Raw genomic sequence first — 23417 nt, forward strand, 5'->3', positions numbered from 1 at the left:
TTTTTCCTTGTCTTTTTGCGGAATCCTTACCGTCCTTCTCAACCAAGGGAGGAGCTTCCTCCAGCGGCAGCAGGGACAATATCTCAGGGAAATCCCCTTTCCAAATCTTCTCCCTAGTTTCTTGTTTTAAGTGCAAGCCGAGCAGGCCAGACCAGCACATATATGCAGCGCCCCGAGACACATCCAAAATGCCCACCTCCTGGTAAGCTCCGCCAATGCTAGCTACTGCGCGAGGACTAGGGGGCAATTGAGCTGGGGTCCAAACCATCCTGACTATCCAGAGTGGACTCCACTAATTTTTACCCCCTGCTCCCACTGATCTAAAAAAAAACGCAGACCTGAAAGGAACCCAACGTGGGACCCAACTGTATAAAAAAAGAAGGAACACCATACTCACCAGCCGATGCCCGTCAATCTGACCGTGGCATAACAAGCGCAGAAGGTCCAGGCAGATTACTCTGAATTCCAGCTTCCACTGTGTTCCTCAAAGGTGTTCCAGTCGCCACCTTACGGGCATTTCCAGGAACAGCAGCCAGGTCCTGTGAGAAGAGCAACGGAGAAGAGGTGAGCCCACGCTTCAAACCAGGCCGCAAAGCAGCTGCAGGAGGGGAAAGCCGCAAGTTCCACACGGCGGAAGTAGGCCGTGCATCCTGTACGGTAGTAGAAGGCCGCGTGTCTGTAGCCTCAGGCACGCGGGCCTGACGATGCCTCTGACCCGGGCTCCTGCTCCTCAACCGAACCCTAGGTGAAGCATCCCGGGAGAGTCTAACCGGTGGGCGGGAACTCCGGCTGGTGCTAGTGCGGCCATCAGGAGCAGGGGCCGCAGGGGAGGCTCCTGAATGAGCCTGGCCGCAGGAAGGGAACCACGCCGGCAGCCATACCCTGATTCAGGCAAGCATATTGCTCGCGAAGGAGTCGGCTACCATCCAGCGCAGCAGCAGTTTTGAGGGATGCCAGAATAGCCTTAACATCAATCCCTCAAGCCGATTGACTACAGGCCCAGGACAAAGAGGAGCAGACCGAGGAGAAGCTGTGTGCTGTCCCGAATCCCAAGTGGCACTGAGGTAAAACCATCCCACCAAACTCACACACCACATAATCCCACCCACACATACATACACAACCAATCACAAGCATGTGCCATTGTCCGCTTAGCTGTGCTATCTCCCCAGGGCCTTGATTTGGAGTTACCAAAAATGTGCAAATAAGTGTACTGCAAAATATACATAATAGAAACATGGTAGACATAATAGAAACATTATAATATAAATAATATGTTTGTATTTTACAGTACACTGATAGGAGCATTTTCCTGCCACGTGTCACGTGTTCTATCTCCTGGGGACACGAAACAAGAGATAAGATAAATGAATCTGCAATTTGCGTGAACTTGTGCTGTTTGTGAATTATATTGTTCTTTGGAGAGGGTCTTAGCGTTAATTCTCTCAGCACAGAGATGTCGCCTTATCAGTAGCATTTCAGATTGCCGGCACTTAGGATCTGAGGATTTTCCTTAATGTCCTTAAACATATCAAACCAAGCTGTCTGCAAGATTCAGCCTCCCCCGGGAACTGAATTTAGCCCTGGATTCGAAAGTCTTCTGAGCAGAGCAACCGATTGATCTGTGAGACCTCGCTTTGAACGCCATATTTGAGAGATCATTTCATCTGCCTGAAAAAGTCTCTTTTTAACAGAAAACCTTTCATGTACGGGGTGTCTTTTATGATTCGCAGGGATAAAGATGGTCTGATCTGCTGCGAACAACGAAAATGGCCTCAATCTTCCACCATGTCCACTATTATTCCGACATCTCCGAAATCTCACATTTACAATAATTTGCACGTAATAGGGACTTTGGATATCCCACGGCGGGGAATAGAAATGGCTTGTTATTTAGTTAGCGGGATTCTTCAATAAACATTTACAATTAGTTATGTACGATCAACATAGTATGCAGCGCTCTTAAATGTGTTTAAACGTGTGCAATAAAGTTACTAAAACAACAACAGAAAAATACATGGAGTTAACTAGTGAGGGCAAAATCTTCTAAAACGGGAGAATATCTACAACAACAGAGAAAAAGGAGGATATCATCATCATCATAATATTTCTGGAAATTAGTTTACCCACTATTGTGCAGGGCTATGGAATATGTCAGAGCTACATAAACTGATGCAGAGAGCAGCGGCTAAGGCACTTAGCACAAATAGTCCATATCGTCTAAAGCTACGAATTATTTTATTTGACAAAGTAACGTGTCGGTCTCAGCAATAGGATCTAGTGATATCAATAACGAACGGTAATTTCATTAGGAAAAAAATGGCGAAAAATAGGAAGGAGGAATAAAAAGTGGCAGAAAAAATATATTTTTTGTCACTTTGTAGAATAAAGTCTCCAATGTATAAATATGGAGTGACATAACGATACGGCGCTCGCAGACAATTTGTCGCAGAGGTGGAAACGAACTTAGCACTTCTTATAAATCTACCGGAGAGGGAGCCAGCTCCAGTTCCTTTGTGATTGTCCTTATTTAATGAATTGTTATCCCTCCTGTGGCAAATGAACTCTACATACTGCAGGGAAGCCGTTTTCATGGTCCGGGCCTCGGCACGATGTGCTATGTTGTCAGGAATGTTTCTGCTCTGTTTGTTCCCGAGAGCGTTTGTTGTAATGTGACAGTTGCCGGCAGGGATCGTTCGGATGGAAAAGACTGGCGTTAACCAGTTCTGCGGAATATTTCAAACCTTTCGCTGCTTTCCCTGTGTGTGTGTTTACAGAATGCCAGGCCGCACTAATCATGTCTGATTATATACAGCTGGTGTATGTTATGGACCTGGCACATTCAGTAGGAGACTGTTCAAAAAACAGGATAGAAATATCTGCAGGTGAAGGTGGGATAGATGGAAGAAGGAGAGGTGGCATGGAGAAGGGAGAGATGGCATGGAGGTGGAATTTTGAAGAGGGATGTGGCATTGAGGTGGAAGAGATGGCATGTAGGAGGGGGGAGATAGATAGCATGGAGGAGAAGGCATTGAGGAGGGGGAGTTGGCATGATGGAGGGGGCGATCTGATAGTTATGGTTAGGAGGTGTTTTTTCTCTGGGGCCAAGCAGGTTTGTCTTGACACAGAATCAACTCTATTTTTGGAATAATAATTCATACCTGAATATAGTAATACCTGTGGCGGTCTGCGTATCACCGCCACGGATGCCCTTTTCCCAATACACCACACAAATAAATCCAAAGGCACAAATATCACAGCTGTTCCATTAACCCCTCACACATGAGCCAAGGCTTAATGCCAGGAGAAGACTGGTTTATTGGGAGCCACACACGGCTTTTTATGCACATGCCCCAACACAGGGTTTCTCACACAGATAATGCAAGGAAATCCCTTCCATGATCCTCTGTGCCTGAGAGATAATTATTGGAATACACATAGCTAATTACATTATCTCTCAGGACAGAAAAATCGAACATGTATTAACCATCCCAAAAGTATCCCCAAAATACATGGAAACCCCTCACATCCCCGGATAGCCTGAATCTGGGCGAACAATATATCCTAAAATCACCCAGATCCGTTCGGTAGTTTTGGATCACCATCGCAGGGAAGTTCTGACCAGTCTGCCACGAAGTTGAGCCGGTCTCTGTTCGTGGTTTTTTTTACGAAAACTACATAAGGTAGAGGAAAGCTGGTTCTTGTAGAATGCTCCCTGTGTTCGGTAGTCTGTAACTCTCGAACGCCGTTCGTCTAGGTGAACTGGAACTGGAACTGGAACGGGCCGTAGGTCCATGATGAGTTCCAGGCACTCGACAACCACCTCTGCTACCAGCGTTCGGGAGACAAGATGGCCGTCATCCATTGTCCCAACCACGTGCATTCGCATGTACAAAATGGCGGCCACCCAGTGGAGCATTCTATTAATTATTTCCTTTGCAGTTTTCGTACGAGATACATAATGTTCCACGTTCTAATGGGTCTTTGGGGTGGTCTTGGTTCGGGAACCGAACAAATTAGACAAAATAAGCAAAAGCCAAAATCCAAACACCTGAAAGGAGCTAAGTGATGGGGTATTCCTTCACAATACCTAGGAATACCAATTAATGCTGATTGTCCCTATTAATAAGGAGGAATACCAATTATTCAAGATTAATAACTCGTTATACCTATTAATACCCATTTGTTTCAGTGATGGCAGTGGAAATATCTAACTTGGCCAGGTAATTTCACATTATTTCCATAATCCCGACTCCTGGGGATCTGTTCAGAATAACTGAATCTGAAAGACGATTATGTCATGAAATCAACACCTACCCGGTGCTTAAAATACAGAAGGAAATTGATCCATGGTCTGGCCTGAGCAAATGTCGAGAAATGTATGTTTTTTTTATAATTTACCTGCAAGCCAACCATGTATGAGGAAATCTACAGATTGTGCTGGCATCAAAACACCACAATCAAACAGGAATCCTATTTTATGATAGAAAACAAAATTATAAAAACTCCCCCTCCCCCTACCGTTGGTAAATGACAGGATCCGTCCACCATATAATCTCTCCATTTCCTTTGTCTGACCACCATCTGCTAACATTTGACATCACCCTCAACTCTCCAATCTCGCAGAAACCTCAACTGCTTTGATCTTCAGCATTTCTCCACCAAATTCCAAACTCTCCTTTTACCCATTTCAAATCTAACTTGTCCAAACTCTGCAACCTCACTCTACAACTCAACTCTCTCCTCTCAACTCAACATCATGGCACCTCCTACAATTAAACGCAGCAAGCACCCCCAAGTACAACCCTGGCAGTGGCACACCAAGCGGACCCGTTATGTCCAAAAATGTTCTAGAACTGCTAAATGCTGCTGGAGAAAGTCTCCTACGGCCTGGCTCTTTCTGCTGCAAAAGTAAATTACTTTAACACTCTCATAAGTACACTGTCCCATCAACCCAAACACCTATTTCACACTTTTGATGCTCTTTTCGCCCTTTTACACCCCCTCCTTCTACCACCTTGTCCGCCACAAACTTTGCAACTCACTTCACTGAGAAGATCTCTACAATCAGGGAAGAGATCTCTAATTTCTCTCCTTCCCCTACCAATACATTAGCCAACCCCACTCCCTTCACCATTCTACACTCATTTGCACCTGCTACAGCAGAAGAGGTTTCTGCTCAGCTCCGCCCCACCACCTGTTCCCTCGATCCTATTCCCTCATATCTCATCCGCACTTTGTCTCCCTCTCTTGCTCCTTCTCTCACTAAAATGTTCAATCTCTCACTTTCTTCTGGCACATTTTCCTCACCCTTCAAACAAGCAACTGTAACCCCAATTCTGAAAAAAGTCCAGCCTTGAGCCCAACTCCCCATTCAACTACCGCCCTCTCTCACTACTGCCATTTGCCTCCAAGATCCTCGAGAGAGTTGTGTACACCAGACTGACTGACTTTCTTGAATCCAGCTCTCTGCTTGACCCCCTTCAGTCTGGATTCCACGCTGGTCATACTGTCGAAACGGCTGTGACCAAAGTATCCAACGATTTAATTGCTGCTAAATCTCGCGGCCATTACTCTACCCTAATTCTCCTTGATCTTTCTGCTGCCTTTGACACTGTTGATCATCAACAGCTTCTCCGCATTCTCCATAATTTTGGTCCACGGGATACTGCTCTCTCCTGGTGCCTGGGTGTTCTTTTTGACTCCAACCTCTCCTTTACCCCTTATGTCCAATCAATCGCCAAATCCTGTCGCTTCCATCTCAAAAACATAGCGCGCATCCGCCCCTATTTAACGCCAGATGCAGCTAAGGTGCTGGTCCATGCTGTTGTTCTTTCTCGCCTTGACTACTGCAATCCCCTTCTCAGTCATCTTACATGTTCCCAGATTGCAACGCTGCAATCTATAATGAATGCAGCGGCGAGGCTTATTTTCCTGTCCGCTCACATCTCCCATGCCACCCGCTCTGTCAGTCCCTGCTTTGGCTTCCAGTTAGATATAGTGCTCAATTTAAAATTCTGGTGCTTGCTTACAAGTCCCTACATAATGCTGCTCCAACCTACCTATCCTCCCTAATACACAAGTATGTCCCGTTGAGGTCCCTACACTCTGCCGAAGATCTACGTCTATCCTCTGCCCGTACTCTCACATCTAATGCTCACCTCCAAGATTTCTCCAGGGCTGCCCCTCTTCTGTGGAACTCCCTTCCATTCTCCGTAAGACTTTCACCCAGTCTCCACTCATCCAAAAAATCATTGAAAACTCACTTCTTCAAGAAAGCATATCAATTAAACTGTTAGCAGGCTTATATCCCCAATCCCCCATGACTCTCCTGCAACTGTCGAAAATTACCTACTAAGCCCTCAGTGAATACGTTTCTAATAACTTACTTCATACAACTACTTTTACTCCACTCCCTCTAGAATGTAAGCTCATGGAGCAGGGCCCTCCACCACTCTGTTCCTGTACGTCGAGTTGTTGGTTACAATTACATGTCTGTTAGTCTACCCATTGTACAGCGCTACGGAATCTGATGGCGCTATATAAATAATAAAATAATAATACCTTGGGTCGGACAGTGTTTGAGAACCCATGGTTAGTCTCTATGGTCTTCCCAGCTTCACTCCTTGCTGTCAGGATTAACACCGTGACCTCCAGACTGCCAGACGGGGTCACCCCTTTGTTGCCCAAAGAGGGATTGGAACCTGTGTCCTTGGCAGTTCTGAACCTGCTCTGTTGCCTCTGAGCCATTTCAGGACTTTGGATAACTCCCGGTTATGTCTGAATTTCCTACAGCACTAGGGGGCTGGACTTCACCTGGCTCAGACCTGTCAATTACTCTCCAGCTGAATCTGATACACTTATCAACAAGGTATAAGACACTGCCCCTCCCTAAGGGCAGTGTCAGTTCAATGACTCTGGTTAGAGTATTGCTATTCCACGTTCCAGTATTGTCCTGACCTTGGATTGCTACTCATTTGTACCCTGACCTCTGGCATCCCTTGACCTCGGCTTGTTACTCGTATCTCCTGATTTCTGGCACCCTCTGACCATTGGCTTACCTACGACTATTCTCCTGGATTTCCTGTTTCTGTACTGCGACTTCAAGCATTCACCTGCACAGCCCCCGTGCACAGATTCACAGGCCAGGTGAGTTCTACCTTGACCACCTTGGCCTGTGTCTAATTGCAAGGGTGAGCATTTATCTCTGCATGTTGGACTCCCAGCAAGGTAAGCCTGACACTTGCACAGAAACAGGGATAGACCATAGAGACTAACTGTGGGTTTTCAAACATTGTCTGACACAAGGTGTGTGTGTATATGTCGGATGGATCCTGTCATATACTAAAGGTAGGGATGGGTTTTTATCTTTTTTTTTTTCTTTTACATATACTTCTATTTCCACTCAAAACTTGATTATATTAAAATTGTTTTAAGATGACATTTGCCCTTACAGTTATTTGTCTGTGAAGATTTAACTCAGGTATTGACAGACATAGAAGAACCCGAACAAGTATTTAACCTTTAGTAAGTCTCCATTTTACGACAACTGCACTCAGAATAAAGTAACATGGCGGAACAAGAATCGGGTCATCACGAGGTCCGTCAGGCAAGTTCACATTGCATGACTGCTGACTCCTTCGATCACCAAATCCCGTTACCCTTCCATTCCCAATAAGTAACGCAACACTATGCTAAGTGGGTAAGGGCAACGGCCACAGCTTTATTTAAACCAGCATAACCAAATACTGTCAGCGGCTGGTTTAACCCAGCAGACAGGTACACTTTAAACTTCTTCCAGAGATTCTTCAGCCTGTCCTTCGTCATCAACCAAATTCAGGCTGCGACTCCCCAAGCCCGTTCGGGCATTGTTCATTTACCAAACATGCTGGCGCAGGAAACCCGCAGCTGTGATAAAATTAGAAAACACAAAACAACAATTCCAAAACAGAATCATTGGTGAGGGTGGGTGGGGAAAGTCACTGCCAGGCTCCCTCAGGGGGGGAAACTCAATTTAATAAATGTCATTTTTACAGGGACTACCAGAGAAACGACACTGCCCGGCTCCCTCGGCATTGTACACCAGTAGTCTGGTAATTTTTCCTGAAATTCCCTGCTTCCAACTGCAAAGCAACTTTATCCATTTGGTTGCTATGCCAACCCCTTAGGGCAGCAGTCATGCTCCCCCCTCCTTATTCGCTCCGGGGGTTGACCTTGATGGGAGATAATATACGCCGGTTATTTACTAAAGTGAGGATTCAAAGAGAATTTCAAATTCAAGGTCACAACAGCCACAATTGGAGACATTTTCCCAGTCTGCTAAGCTTCCTGTTCGGCTACTTTGGCCTTACATTTAAAATTCACTTTGAATTCTCACTTAAGTAAATAAACGTTATTTGTTTAAGCAGTTGTAGCGCCAGACGCTCAGTGCATTACGACCAAGAAAGAAAAGTTCTATTTATGACATTTCTGTTGGAATTACAAACCCAAGATAAAATATCTGCTTACGTTCGCCGGTGACCCAAGCTGCGGTAATCTAAGAGACTGCGCCGGTTACAAGATCGCACTTTGACGTGGATTGCAGTTTTACCTCATTATTTGATAAAACTAGAGACAACCAACAACATCAAATATAAATGCACAAACAGGACATAGATGGGATGAAAACACAAACATGAAAAATATGTTTTTTTTTAAATTATGCAGAAATGCCAGAAAAATGAATCAAGAAAACATTCATTCCATTGAAACAAAACCCAAGTGACTCCATGATTTATGGCTGTGTCTGCAAAAACCCTTATTAATGCAGAATATGATATATGAATTTACCAAGGCAGAATTATTCCGGGGTCATTACTTACATTCTGGGCTTTAACCCCTTGCTAACTCTGTGCGTAACGCAGGGAAACGTGCGATGGGAATATAGTCAGGTGTTTGAGTGACTAGCAGAGTTAATGAGACACCTTGTGTGTAAGAAACAGATGCTGTCTGATTAAAGGTGAAAAGTCGTTTTCTTTCAAAAACGCTCGTCAAACATTCACAACCAAGAAAAAAAAAAAAAAACAGCCGTATGCAGGCGATGATTTATCATAAGGCTACCGAGGCCACGGCCTTGGGAGAAGGAGAAGGTCCGGGGCTGCGCTATCGTGAGGGAGAGCGTGATCTGCACATTTGGCAAGGGCAGTTCACGTGAAACCCTCGTCAGCACCCAGTGAATGAGACAACACGCTGCTGCCGGGTTTCCATGGCAATGTTCTGACTCATTCAAAGAACGCTGTACCGGAAGAGCGTTACTTTGGGCTGCACTTGTTGGAGATATAGAGACCACACGGAACTCCGCTGGAACCCCAATATTGCAGATTAAGATCACCCCAAACACTCGCAGGATGCCAGATTGAAGCCCCTAGCACTGTGAGCGCTATCTCTCCCTATTCCTCTCACAGCACCGGGACAGCCCCAAAGTCGGAAGACAGAACTGGGCCAGGCTGTGCATGGCTGTAAATTGCTGGGTACAACATGCCATTGGAAAGGTCTGCAGCGTGCACTAGAACTGGCCACTGGGACAGCACTACATGTTAAAATATATCTGTCAGCCTGTCTGGGAGAGCCACAAAGGTTAGGTTTCAGCTCTGACTTAAAGGGACTCTATAGTCACCAGAACAACTACAGCTTATTGAATTTGTTCTGGTGAGTAGAATCATTACCTTTTTTTTTTTTTGCTGTAAACACTGTCTTTTCAGAGAAAATGCAGTGTTTACATTGCCCCCTAGGGACACCTCCACTGGCCACTCCTCAGATGGCTGCTAGAGGTGCTTCCTGGCACAGTGCTGCACAGTGTGACTGACATTCAGTGTCTCCATCCTCTGTGTGGAGATACAGAGTTTACCAGATACTCAGATTTTAGTGAAAAATCCCATATCATTAAATCAGAACTCTATTAGGTGATATTTACCAAAAATTTTAAATCGAGTAGAAATTTGCTGTATTTGTACAATGATGGACCATTAACAGTTATTAAAACCAAAAATAGTCAGGATTATTTACTAAAGGGAATTTCACATTTAAAGGCACACTATGGTCACCAAAACAAATTTAGCTTAAAGAAGCAGTTTTGGTAGATAGATCATGGCCCTGAAGTGTTAATTCTCTGCCATTTAGGAGTTAAATCACGTTTGTTTCTGTTTATGTAGCCCTAGCCAGACCTTCCCTGGCTGTGACTGACACAGCCTGCATTAAAACAAAAGTGGTTTCATTTTCAATCAGATGTAACTTTCTTTAACCCCTTAAGGACACATGACATGTGTGACATGTCATGATTCCCTTTTATTCCAGAAGTTTGGTCCTTAAGGGGTTAAAATTTGAACTTTAATCACATACAGGAGGATCCTGCAGTGTCTAGTAAGCTATCAACAAAGCAGGAGATACGAAATTCTACATTAAACACAATTTGCAATAAAGGAAGTGTAAACATTAGATTGCTCTTTACAGGAAGTGTTTAGGAAGGTTGTGCAAGTCACATGCAGGGAGGTGTGCTTAGAGCTGCATAAACAAAGTGATATAACTCCTAAATGGCAGAGAATTGAGCAGCGAGACTGCAGGGGCATGTTCTATACACCAAAACTGCTTCATGAAGCTTGAGTTGTTTTGGTGACTATAGTGTCCATTTAAAGTAAATAATAGCTGAAATTGAAACATTCTCCAAATCAGCTGTGCATTCTGTTTGGCTATTCTGGCCTTAAATGTGAAATTCACTTTGATTTTCTTTTTTAGTAAAATAACCCTGATTGTTTTCCCCCTCTTGCCGGTATGAACCCTCTCTATTAGAAAATTAAAGGAAAGCCTCACATTCAATCCAGCTTTAAGGTCAAGCTGTCCCTGCATCCCCATGCTCCCCAGCCGTTCCCCCTAAAATCAATTGTTTTTTAGGTTGTGTTGCTGTCAAGCCAGTTTTTTTCCGGAAGTCTGCATTTTTTTTATAAGCATCCCTGATAAAAAATAAATAAAAAGCCATCTTTCCACCTGGATGCCTTCGTAACACCTAAGGAGTTAAAGACTATATTATAAAATAATCAATGTATAACGTGTACGATGCTCTGGAAATCCCATCGAGGCCAGCACAGGCTGCGCAGGCGATTACTAGAATATGCAAACCGCAAGGTGGATGGAAATATTTAACTGTATTAATATTTATTATTAGCAATATCGCACAACTGCCAGCGGGTAAGGAATTGCTATAAATTATTTATAATGACAGCGAGATTTTGGCAGCGAGGGACAAGTGCTTTTAAAAGATTAGCAAAAGGAAAAAAATGTGGAATCGGATTATTCTGTTTTTCCTGTTTTTTGTTCTTTTTTCTAATGAGGTTTTATTTTCAGTTTTCTGTGTTAAGATTTTCAAGTTTTTTTTTTTTGCTCAACCTGCAGATTTCAAGCAAATAAAGCTGCAGATTTATTGATTTTAATAAAATATAAGTGGTGTCTCAGTTGCCCAATAACGCGGGCTGTGTGCTGGGTGTCCCCGTTATTATTCCGCCCCCTGCCAGCTCAGTAAACGCAGCGTGATGTGACTCACAGCTCCTTTCATCTGGATGCTCTTATTAGATGATATTTTAGTCCTGCTTGCCTGATAATGTGCTCGTTTCTGCAGTGCTGCCCACGACCTGCGATAACGGCCACAGACGGGACAGAAAGGGAAAAATATTTTTATTACAAGACATGAATTTTAAGAAAGTGATAACCATTTGTAGCCTGGTAGTTTTGTCGCAGAGATTCTCTGGTTCATTGTTGATTGCCGGTGTCTGCTCAGAGTGTCGGAGTTCAAATTAAGTAATCTTTCTACATCCAGATTATTTCACTTATCATTCCATATCCCACCAGACTGTCCAGTCACCAGTATCCTGCCAGACTGCCCACTCACAAATATCCTGCCAGACTGCCCACTCACCAATATTACAGTAAACTGCCCACTTACCAATATCCCACTAGAATACCCATCACCAACATCTGGCCAGACTGCCCACTAACCAATATCCCACTAGATTGCCCATTTATCAATATCCCACCAGAATACCCACTCACAAATATCCTGCCAGACTGGCCACTTGCCAATATCACACTAGACTGCCTACTTACCAAACCCTTCCTGACTGACTGCCCAATTACCAATATCCCACCAGAATACCCACTCACCAACATCTGGCCAGACTGCCCACTTACCAATATCCCACCAGACTCCCCACTCACCAATATCCCACCAGTCCCACCATCACCAGATAACTCACCGTCCGTCCAGTATCCCACCAGATCACCCACAATCCATCCAGTATCCCACCAGATCACCCACTCACCATCCCACCAGATCACTCACCATCCATCCAGTATCCCACCAGATCACTCACCATCCATCCAGTATCCCACCAGATCCCTCACCATCCATCCAGTATCCCACCAGATCACCCACTCACCATCCCACCAGATCACTCACCATCCATCCTGTATCCCACCAGATCACTCACCATCCATCCTGTATCCCACCAGATCACCCAGCATCCGTCCAGTATCCCACCAGATCACCCACTCACCATTCCACCAGATCACTCACCATCCATCCAGTATCCCACCAGATCACTCACCATCCATCCAGTATCCCACCAGATCACCCACCATCCGTCCAATATCCCACCAGATCACCCACTCACCATTCCACCAGATCACTCACCATCCATCCAGTATCCCACCAGATCCCTCACCATCCATCCAGTATCCCACCAGATCACCCACTCACCATCCCACCAGATCACTCACCATCCATCCAGTATCCCACCAGATCACTCACCATCCATCCAGTATCCCAACAGATCACCCACTCACCATCCCACCAGATCACTCACCATCCATCCTGTATCCCACCAGATCACCCAGCATCCGTCCAGTATCCTTCCAGTATCCCACCAGATCACCCACCATCCGTCCAATATCCCACCAGATCACCCACCATCCGTCCAGTATCCCACCAGATCACCGACCATCCATCCAGTATCCCACTAGATCACCCACCATCCGTCCAGTATCCCACCAGATCACCCACCATCCGTCCAGTATCCCACCAGATCACCCACCATCCGTCCAATATCCCACCAGATCACCCACCATCCGACCAGTATCCCACCAGATTACCCATCATTGTCCCATGTTGCTTTTTTCTGGTGGCTCGTCACTACTAAATCTCAGCACCTCTTTATTAATTACAAAAACCCATACAGGAGAAAACCATGTATGTAGTATATTTAGTTCTCTTTAGTTTAGTAGATATCGGTATGTACTAATGAAAGTTACACGTCCCCCTTGCATTAATATTGTATTGAGCCCCATTGAGTGATCAAACTGAAAACCAAGAAAAAAATAATTTCTATCATTTTCTCTCACTTTCCACATTTGTAATCTCCTCCAATAAAGTCACCTTGTTATCGTTCTAATCTCCCCATTAAATGTGTGTACCCTAACTGCAGGGAGTCCCAGCCATAGATCAACTACCCTGTCAGTGTAATAGCAGTCGCTGCCTCTGAGTTTAGCTTCTGGTGCTAATCTGAAAGCGTGGTCCTCTCCCTCCCCCTCACTCCCTCCGGGAGTCATTGCTCAGCTAGATAAGACGAGGATCACAGCGAATGCCGCGGTCTGATAGATGGATTCAGGAGAGCAGTGCGCAGAGCGCAGGCCGCGGTTATTTATTATCGCTCATTATTACGGATAGCTCTAATACACAGGACACAACCAAGATGGAAAACCATCTTATTATTACCGCCAGCACCATTTATCTGAGCACGCACAATGCAAACAAATGCTCCAAGATGCTTCTACATTCATTTATTCAGACAAAATAAATCACAACGAGATGTATATTATTTATAACGTGCTAAGATGTCAGTGTCGCGCACATTGGAACGCACACCATTCGGAGGCTCATTGAGGGGGAAGCATGAATTAAGGAGACATTGCTGGAGCAAAATCAGGGCTGCAGATCCACCATGTTTTCGTGGACAAACCGCATGCCATCGTTCTGGCGGGCAGCACACGAAAAGCATGTAAAATCTATACGCCGCAAGCTAGGAAATCATTAAAGGAATCCTTCCGGTACCATAACAACTTCACCTCATTGAAATAGGCATGGTGCCTGGCTTCACCCTGCGCTATCTTACGTTTAAGTGTGAAACCATTCTTAAACAGTTAAAGCTTCACGATGCATCCCTTGGTGCAGTTCTGCAGCTCTGAGTTAATGTGGAGTCATTAGCGCTACAGCAAGGAGCAAACAGTGGCGTTCTCAGCCTATCGCTAGCTGCCCATAACAAGTAAAGGATAGACAGGTACATATACGAACTCATGACAGGCGTCCAGTGATGAGCTGAGAATGTCAGGGAATCAGTGCCGCCCCTTGCTGCTCTCGCTAATGTGTCTGCAATAACCCCCCCACTAAAGAAGAAAACTTTAAAATGGCGCTGCTAAATGTTAAACTGTTCTTAAAGGTAAGACGGCGCTGGGGGACTTCATTGCGATTGTTATGGAGCCTGTAGTATCCTTTAATGAAGAAGACTCCAGTCAATCATTAAAAATCTCCTGGAACTTGCGTTAATCTCTGTTTTTATTTAAATTTCTATGAAATAAATTTTGCAGATGACATCACAAAGCAGGTGAACTGTGGCACAGCCTGACCTCTCTCTGACAGCCATGTTCAAAGGGCAAAGCTAGTAACAGTCAGCGACAGGGAGCTAAGATGGCGGTGTACAATTCCAGGATAGCGTAAAATACCGTGCTTTGGATTTCTACGTCTCATTGTTATTTTTCAGACCCAATAAACTCATGTTTATTAACTCAAGCGGATAAATAAACAAAATATTACAAATCCTGGGAAGGGACAGTTTACCTTTAAGTTTACCTTTAAACAAATCTGAGATTGTGTCCTATACGTACAGCAAAGCGACTTGGTGCACTTCGAGAGCCACCGAGGGAATGGCCCTTGCTGTCGTTTTATTTCTTTTTATTTCTTGCGTGGATACAATTTCCACGACGCCTGGAATGAGTAGCAGACAGAGAGTGTCTTCGTTAATACGGTTAGTGCGATTCTCTCACATTAATGCAATGTTGCCAAGTAACGGTATGAAGACAGGAGAAAATAAATAGTTCACTTCCTCCGTTTATTTACCATTCTAATGGATTATTCATTATACCGATTGCAAGAGACTGCACTGGGGAAAATACAATTAAAATATAGATTGTGTGTAACAAAGACCTTTGCGTCGTGACAAATGGTAAAGACTTAGTTGGCCAATAAATTTGCTGGCACGTACATCCCCGGTCCCCTGGACAGATCTGGCAAGTTGCACAGCCAGACCAGTCCCCCTCATTGATGACTAATGTCCTACGCTGTGCTGAGCTTTCTGTTAACACATACAGCTGCGCAATCACGAATGGGGCATGGAGACAGAGTGTAAGATTAGATTGTAAACTTGCGTACCGCATTACTTTGTATCTATCAAATTATAGAAAACACCCTTTTTGATGTTGCATGCCCTGGGAATTTATTGGCACCATGTATATTATATTTAATATTCTAAACCTATAACAACTGATTTTTATCCACTTGAGAAAGCCCTGAGGGGAGAAAGGTGTTGTGGAAATTTTAACTAACTGTATTTTAATAAAGGAATTTTGACCACTTTCTTTGTTGTGAGTTAGCTATTTTAACTTTTTTTTTTACCATTTTTGTTATTCTACTACCTGGTATCTGAAAAAACAATGGATCTACAATACAATAATAACAGGAACAAACATAGCGTAATACTGTAACTTTATAAAAAAGAGTGGAAGTGTATATGATAATTCACACTCACAAACCAAAATTGATTGTAGGCATATCTCATAGAGTGATGAATGTCTCAGGTTAAGTAGGTCATCATATGGTACATGGAAGGGAATAGAAAAACAAAATAGTGCAGAGTATCTTAGTAAAAAATTATACTTTAATGATAAGGCACACTTACAATGTTGTAGTGGCAAGTAGGCATATAAAATCAGCCGGTCTCAGGATCACAGGATAACTTGCAGGATCAACTTAAACCAGTCGAAATGGTAAAAACAAAATAAAATAAAACAGCCTAATATAGACAGTAAAACTCTAACACTATTAAGCCCTACGCGTTTCGTTCAAACGTCCTTGAACTTCCTCAGGGGCAAAAGCGTCCTTCTGTGTGCAGATACAATCTTCCATATGATGCCGGTTGCCCTTTTCAATCCGTCCGGTTTGGCGCGCTCGGGAAATCATCCAATCACTCGCTCGCTTCCGGGTTCGTCTGTCCATAGTACTTCCGGGTGCGAGCCGATGACGCAACCGGATATGCGTCTCACCTCTCTCTTCCGGATTTTCATGCGTTCCACCTGATATGCGTTCCACCGCTCGGGCGGAAACATAGTCACAAATAGAGAAATCATTTAATGTCTATGCCTGACAACAATAGTCATTACTCATCCCCCTCATTGATGACTAATGTCCTACGCTGTGCTGAGCTTTCTGTTAACACATACAGCTGCGCAATCACGAATGGGGCATGGAGACAGAGAGCAAGATTAGATTGTAAACTTGCGTACCGCATTACTTTGTATCTATCAAATTATAGAAAACACCCTTTTTGATGTTGCATGCCCTGGGAATTTATTGGCACCATGTATATTATATTTAATATTCTAAACCTATAACAACTGATTTTTATCCACTTGAGAAAGCCCTGAGGGGAGAAAGGTGTTGTGGAAATTTTAACTAACTGTATTTTAAAAAAGGAATTTTGACCACTTTCTTTGTTGTGAGTTAGCTATTTTAACTTTTTTTTTTACCATTTTTGTTATTCTACTACCTGGTATCTGAGTTTTACTTGTTCCAGAGAGATACTACTCCAAAGCATCCTTGGTGGGAATTATACCACTTACACCCTATCATTGAGCAGTGCATCTGCCCCATTAAATGTGAGTAGCCATTTGGTATTTTTTTTACACTCTACGGGTTTTATCACAGTGAGCACTATTGTTTTTTATGTTACATATGGTCCCCATTTGCCGTGATATCTACTAACACTCACTCACGTATCCCATAAGTGGGGTTATACCACTGTACGCTGTTTATACTAGAGCTAATCGAACCATATAGACCTTTTTTATTGGCTGCTACCTATTTGGGTTTTATTGCACTATTAGATTTTCTTTTCTCTTTCATACGGATCCCACAAACCCCTTGATCCCACTACTCCATAGACGTCTCTACCTCAGATAGAACTGTGATTGTTCTCTCATCCCAAGGTATCACTGGACTCTTTTTGGACTGTTCTTTATATATATATATATATATATATATATATATATATATATATATATACCTATTATTTGTTTATTGTTCTCGCTCTGTATTATATATTATTGTTTATTTCTATATTACTACTTGCTTATATTTAATTGTACATATTATCTCTGTGGCGCCACCTTTTTCTACTTCCTTATATCTATAACAAACATGAATACAGTTTTTTTTTTTTTTGGTATAGTTAAAATCAAAAACATGAGACAGAAAAATTTTCTGATAATTTCCTACATTAATGGACTTTACTGAAATGTAAAACGTTGCGTTTGGCTAACGCCGTGTCTGCCCGCCCTGTTCTGGGTGAGTGAAAAATATGATTGTAGTGAATTTCGTGGTATTCAAGATTTAGCCGCTCGCAATCTTCAATTCCATCTCTTAATGAGTGGTGTACGTGGCGAGGGTTAGTTAATGGGAAGAATTCTGAAGCAAAGCTCGAAACACGGAGCAGTCGCCATGGAAACTAATAGAAGATTTCTGCTGATTGTTCCACTTTTAGCACTTTGCCCCAGAATTGCTTTCTCAGTTATCGCCATCCAGATTTATCCACATAACGCGCATTTGTAGTGAATGGAAAAAACAATTGCAAATTTTAGGCAAAAATACTGGATTTTAAGAGTCTGGAAATTATATGGCTGTGTATAAATACTGCGGCTGGTTAATGGTGGCACAGTTTAAGCCCGGCAGACCGGTTATACCCCTTGCAGCTGGTTACCGCTGGCACAGTTTGTGCCTGGCAGACCAGTTATACCTCCTGCAGCTGGTTAGCGCTGGCACAGTTTACGCCCGGCAGACCAGTTATACCCCCTGTGGCTGGTTAATGGTGGCACAGTTTAAGCCTGGTAGACCAGTTATACCCCCTGCGGCTGGTTACCGCTGGCACAGTTTAAGCCTGGCAGACCGGTTATACCTCTTGCAGCTGATTTGCGCTGGCACAGTTTACGCCCGGCAGACCAGTTATACCCCCTGTGGCTGGTTATTGGTGGCACAGTTTAAGCCTGGCAGACCGGTTATACCCCCTGCAGCTGGTTACCGCTGGCACAGTTTGTGCCTGGCAGATCGGTTATACCCCCTGCAGCTGGTTAGCGCTGGCACAGTTTGTGCCTGGCAGACTGGTTATACCTCTTGCAGCTGATTTGCGCTGGCACAGTTTATGCTAGAAACCTTCAGCCATCAATGCCACCATTAATAAAAGTATTTCTATTGAAACGAGACAAATCACTGGACATATATCGCATTCGTGTTCTCCGCTCATCTCGTGCAATATTCCTCATTTTATTGATTATTCAGATTGTCACCTCTGCTGAAAATTCTAATAATAAAAAAGGCTTTAGTTTTATGAAATGTTCTCGTTTATTTAACTGACAGTAACGGGTGGATAGAGTATATTTAACTTTTCTCCATCTTCGCTCCAAATCCCATTACTCTGGAGAGGTGACAGAAAATAAATTTCCTCCTCGTGGCGTTTAACTGACTCCGATAGCTCCGTCTCTCCTCCCTGATAGAAGATAAACTGCTCCAGAAGGCTCGGCGGTTATAAGTGGGATTTAACTTTTCATTCCCTCGCTTGCGGCAGGCAGGGTTTCATACAGTCACACAGAGAAGATCAATGGAAAAACAGCTCACATTAATATTCTGGCCATCACCAGCTCTGATCAGAGACACGGGAAGGGATCTGCAAAAAATAGGGTGACAGACAAATGACAAATAGGCAGATTCTCAGGGTGAATTTTCAGATTCTCTGGGTGAATGGGGCAGATTCTCAGAGAAAATGGGTAGATTCTCAGGGTGAATTTTCAGATTCTCTGGGTGAATGGGGCAGATTCTCAGAGAAAATTGGTAGATTCTCAGAATTACGGGTATATTCTCAGAGTGAATGGGCAGATTCTCGAGTGAATGGGCAGATTCTCGAGTGAATGGGCAGATTCTCGAGTGAATGGGCAGATTCTCGAGTGAATGGGCAGATTCTCGAGTGAATGGGCAGATTCTCGAGTGAATGGGCAGATTCTCGAGTGAATGGGCAGATTCTCGAGTGAATGGGTAGATTCTCGAGTGAATGGGTAGATTCTCGAGTGAATGGGTAGATTCTCGAGTGAATGGGTAGATTCTCGAGTGAATGGGCAGATTCTCGAGTGAATTAGGCAGATTCGTAGAGTGAATGGGCAGATTCTCAGGATGAATGGGTAAATTGTCGGCTTCTCAGAGTAAATGGGCAGATTCTTGGAATTAATGGGCAGATTCTCAGAGTGAATGGGCAGATTCTCAGAGTGAATGGGCGGATTCTCAGAGTGAATGGGCGGATTCTTAGGGTGAATGGGCGGATTCTTAGGGTGAATGGGCAGATTTTCAGGGTGAATGGGCAGATTCTCAGAATTAATGGGCAGATTGTCAGGGTTAATGAGCAGATTCACAGGGTGAATGAGTAGATTGTCAGATTGTCAGAGTGAATGAGCAGGTTGTCAGAATGAATGGGTAGATTCTCAGTAGAATACTCAGTAGGGTAATTGGCAGATTCTCGGGGTGAATGGGTAGATTGCCAGTTAGCCCAACTCGATTTTAATGCAACCCTTCTTTCATACAGGTAACTGCTAGGCTGTAAGAAAACAGACTGCACTTCTCAAACAACAAATTGTGTAGTTAAAAGCGGAACAGACAGTAAAAATGTACATACCTTTGCTGCATTTTAGGGCTGTGGCGACACCATAACCCTATGATGCCCTGGGCACATACATGCATGGCATCTGGTTGAGAAATGCTGTCTCGTGCATATATTCTCTGCATTTCTCCATCAGTACTGCATGTGTGCATGTGCGGTGCATGTGACTTTTCACTTTAGTGGCCATTGCATTAAAACGTATGTAAATGAGCAGAGGGATAACATGCTGGTAGATTTGTTTGGTTAAGAAATAAACCATTCCTCTTTAATTCTTCATTAAAATGAATGGGCGGATTCTCAGGGGACACTCTCTTCATTAAGTTGTTATGGTGGCAGGAGTGCATGAGAATGTTCAGGGAGTGAGCAGTTTTCAGTATAAACCTAAAGTTGGTCCTGCAGTACCCAGGCAGCTCTGCCTCATCTCTTCCTTCCCCCTGGGCCGCAGTATGAGGAAGATGTGTGTGGTGGCCACCGATTGGCTGAGACATTGCTGACACTCTCAGCCTATCACCAGCTTCCCGCAAACCGTCCTGATCACTGAGGCTGATAAAGGAAGGAGACGGGAGGCATTGCTGTTGGGTGCCGGTGAACCAAGTACAGGGTAAAACCACTGGAAACCTGTTTACTCCAAGATCATGAGAAAGCTCTCAAACACTCCTGACACCATAACAACTTCATTGAGAGAGTGTTCCTTTATCCAGCATTAGAATCCTATTCCTCACCCCTTGCCAAAGGGAAATCATCCCCTAAAATAAAGCATAATTCAGGGCAACTAAGTACAGCGACTGCCTGCCAGTGGCTGGAATGAAATGCACCACCCCGTCCACCAGGGGCAGCGTTTAGTCCACAGCCACAATGTGAGTTTATCATGGCTGAAGAACTGGGAGAGTTTCTTGACATTTCAAAGCTCCCTGTTCTCTGCCTCGGAGACGAGATTAAAACACGCTGTTTTTTTTTTTTTTTTATGAATGTTTATCCAGTGTCCATAATCAGAACATTTACAGAATTCTGTTACGAGCTGAGCATCACTAATCATTTCCATGTTCTTCACAGCCAACAAGAAAATCTCATTTACCGTGTTTTTCAGCCATCTTTAAATTTTCCCAGTTCTGGGTACGTTATCAGCTGCTGACATTTCACAGGATTGTCCGTTCGTCTGCAGGGTTTGGGTTGCCTCCTGCTGGTGGGAAATGTGAACTACATCCTTGGCTGTGTATCCTCGCTGCCCACGGCTATATTCCTTGCTATAATGATTTCCGTCAATAGGGATTTATTACAAACTGCAGTTTCCGCAAATCGGTGGTGGAGTTCGTGGCTCCTGCACAAACCACAGCGTGCACCTCAGCCAATGCTGCGCGCAGAGCGTCCCTTCAGAATGCATGCCCAGAGACAATTACCTAGAGAAAGCAAATATGTACATCAATGGAACTTGGTTATTTAAATAACCAGTCAGTTTCTTAGAGGACTTCTCCAACCGCCATGACCGCGTCAGTGATTTGAAGTGGTCATGGTGGTAGAAGACTGGATGCGCAGTCTTTCTGCTTTAAACGCAGTACATTCACAGGTATTTGCACTTGCGTGCCAGCTTCCAGGCTGCTTAATGTCAATTCTGTGTATATTTTACTCCTGTTGCCCGGCTCGCTGTTTGACAGACGTATTAGTCTTGTACCCTGCAGGTAGAGTACATGCAAAGTTAAGAATGCTTCTTCCCCCCGCTGTGTGCTCCCCTGGCCTCCCTCCTTACATAAATCGGTTTAAAAAATTTTTTTATTGAATATCCCTCCCGCACTTTCTCCCTCCATCCCCTTGTCAGCTCAGATTGTGCGCATATGCTCTGAGCCAGCAAAACAGTTCAATCACAGGGTTCCCTATGAGAATGTCCACTCAGAGGGATCCATATGAGAATGCCTAATCACAGGGATCTCTAAGAGAATGTCCAATCTGATGGTTCCCTATGAGAATGTCCAATCTCAGGGTTCCATATGAGAATGTCCAATATCAGGGTTCCATATGAGAATGTCCAATGTCAGGGTTCCCTATGAGAATGTCCAATCACAGGGATCTCTATGAGAATGTCCAATCACAGGGATCTCGATGAGAATGTCCACTCACAGGGATCTCGATGAGAATGTCCATTCACAGGTTTCCATATGAAAATGTCCAATCACAGGGATCTCTGTGCGAAGCCTTTGATTGGAACACGTGATTGCTGCCATGACATCAGGATGATGTGTGAAGATCAGCACTGGGGGCTTTCCCCGTCGCTCTGTCAGGTAAGGTTAAAACTTTATTCCAGGGTATTAATTGTTAGATATTCCCCATCGGTCAATGTAAAGGAAAATAAATATTGTTTGGAATAGTTTGGACTCTTTAACGTAGTTCTGTCACCTTAAAGTTTCATTGCAAGTTTTACAAATACCCCTAACGATGGTATCCCTGTACAGCGTGCAGCCAGTCAGGGTGAGGCTGTAGTTAGGGATACTTACCGGAGCTCTCCCTTGCAACCAGTGTCATTCTTCTTCAATAGCTTTATCTGCCAGGGGCCACGATACGTCTGTACCTCAGGAACTGCTGTACACTCACGCATAACATTACATAGAATATAGGAATGTATAACATTACAGAACATAGCAATAGAAATCATAACATAGAATATGGCAATACATAACATAACGTAACAACATAGAATATAGCAATGTATAACAATACAGAACATAGCAATAGAAATCATAACATAGAATATGGCAATACATAACACAGAATATAGCAATACAAAACATAACACAAAATAGAGCAATAAATAACGTAACATAGAATATAGCAATAAAAACATAACAGAATATAGCAATACATAATATAACACAGAATATAGCAATACATACCGTAACAAAATACAGCAATACATAACGTAACATAGAATATAGCAATAAAAACATAACAGAATATAGCAATACATAACATAACACAAAATAGAGCAATAAATAACGTAACATAGAATATAGCAATAAAAACATAACAGAATATAGCAATACATAACATAACACAAAATACAGCAATACATAACATAACACAGAATATAGCAATACATAACGTAACACAGAATATAGCAATACATAACATAACACAGAATATAGCAATACATAACGTAACACAGAATATAGCAATATATAACATAACACAGAGTATAGCAATACATAACACAGAGTATAGCAATACATAACATAGAATATAGCAATACATAACATAATATAGAATATAGCAATACATAACTTAACATAGAATATAACAAAACATGACACAACAGAGTATAGCAATACATGACATAACACAGAATATAGCAATACATGACATAACATAGAATATAGC

The 23417-nt window shown here is 43.4% G+C and overlaps 1 long non-coding RNA gene across 1 annotated transcript; it reads right to left on the bottom strand.

Annotated features, from left to right (window-relative positions):
• Window positions 1-18749: 18749 nt before the first annotated feature.
• LOC134573462 (uncharacterized) lies at window positions 18750-22611 on the bottom strand. Its single transcript, XR_010085326.1, has 3 exons — window positions 22538-22611; window positions 21127-21419; window positions 18750-19070 (listed from the first exon to the last, which is right to left on the bottom strand). It is a non-coding gene; the product is annotated as an uncharacterized LOC134573462 (long non-coding RNA).
• Between the last annotated feature and the right edge of the window lie 806 nt (window positions 22612-23417).

This window comes from Pelobates fuscus, chromosome 9 (assembly GCF_036172605.1).
Source record: "Pelobates fuscus isolate aPelFus1 chromosome 9, aPelFus1.pri, whole genome shotgun sequence".
In the NCBI taxonomy this organism is placed as follows: Eukaryota; Metazoa; Chordata; class Amphibia; order Anura; family Pelobatidae; genus Pelobates; species Pelobates fuscus.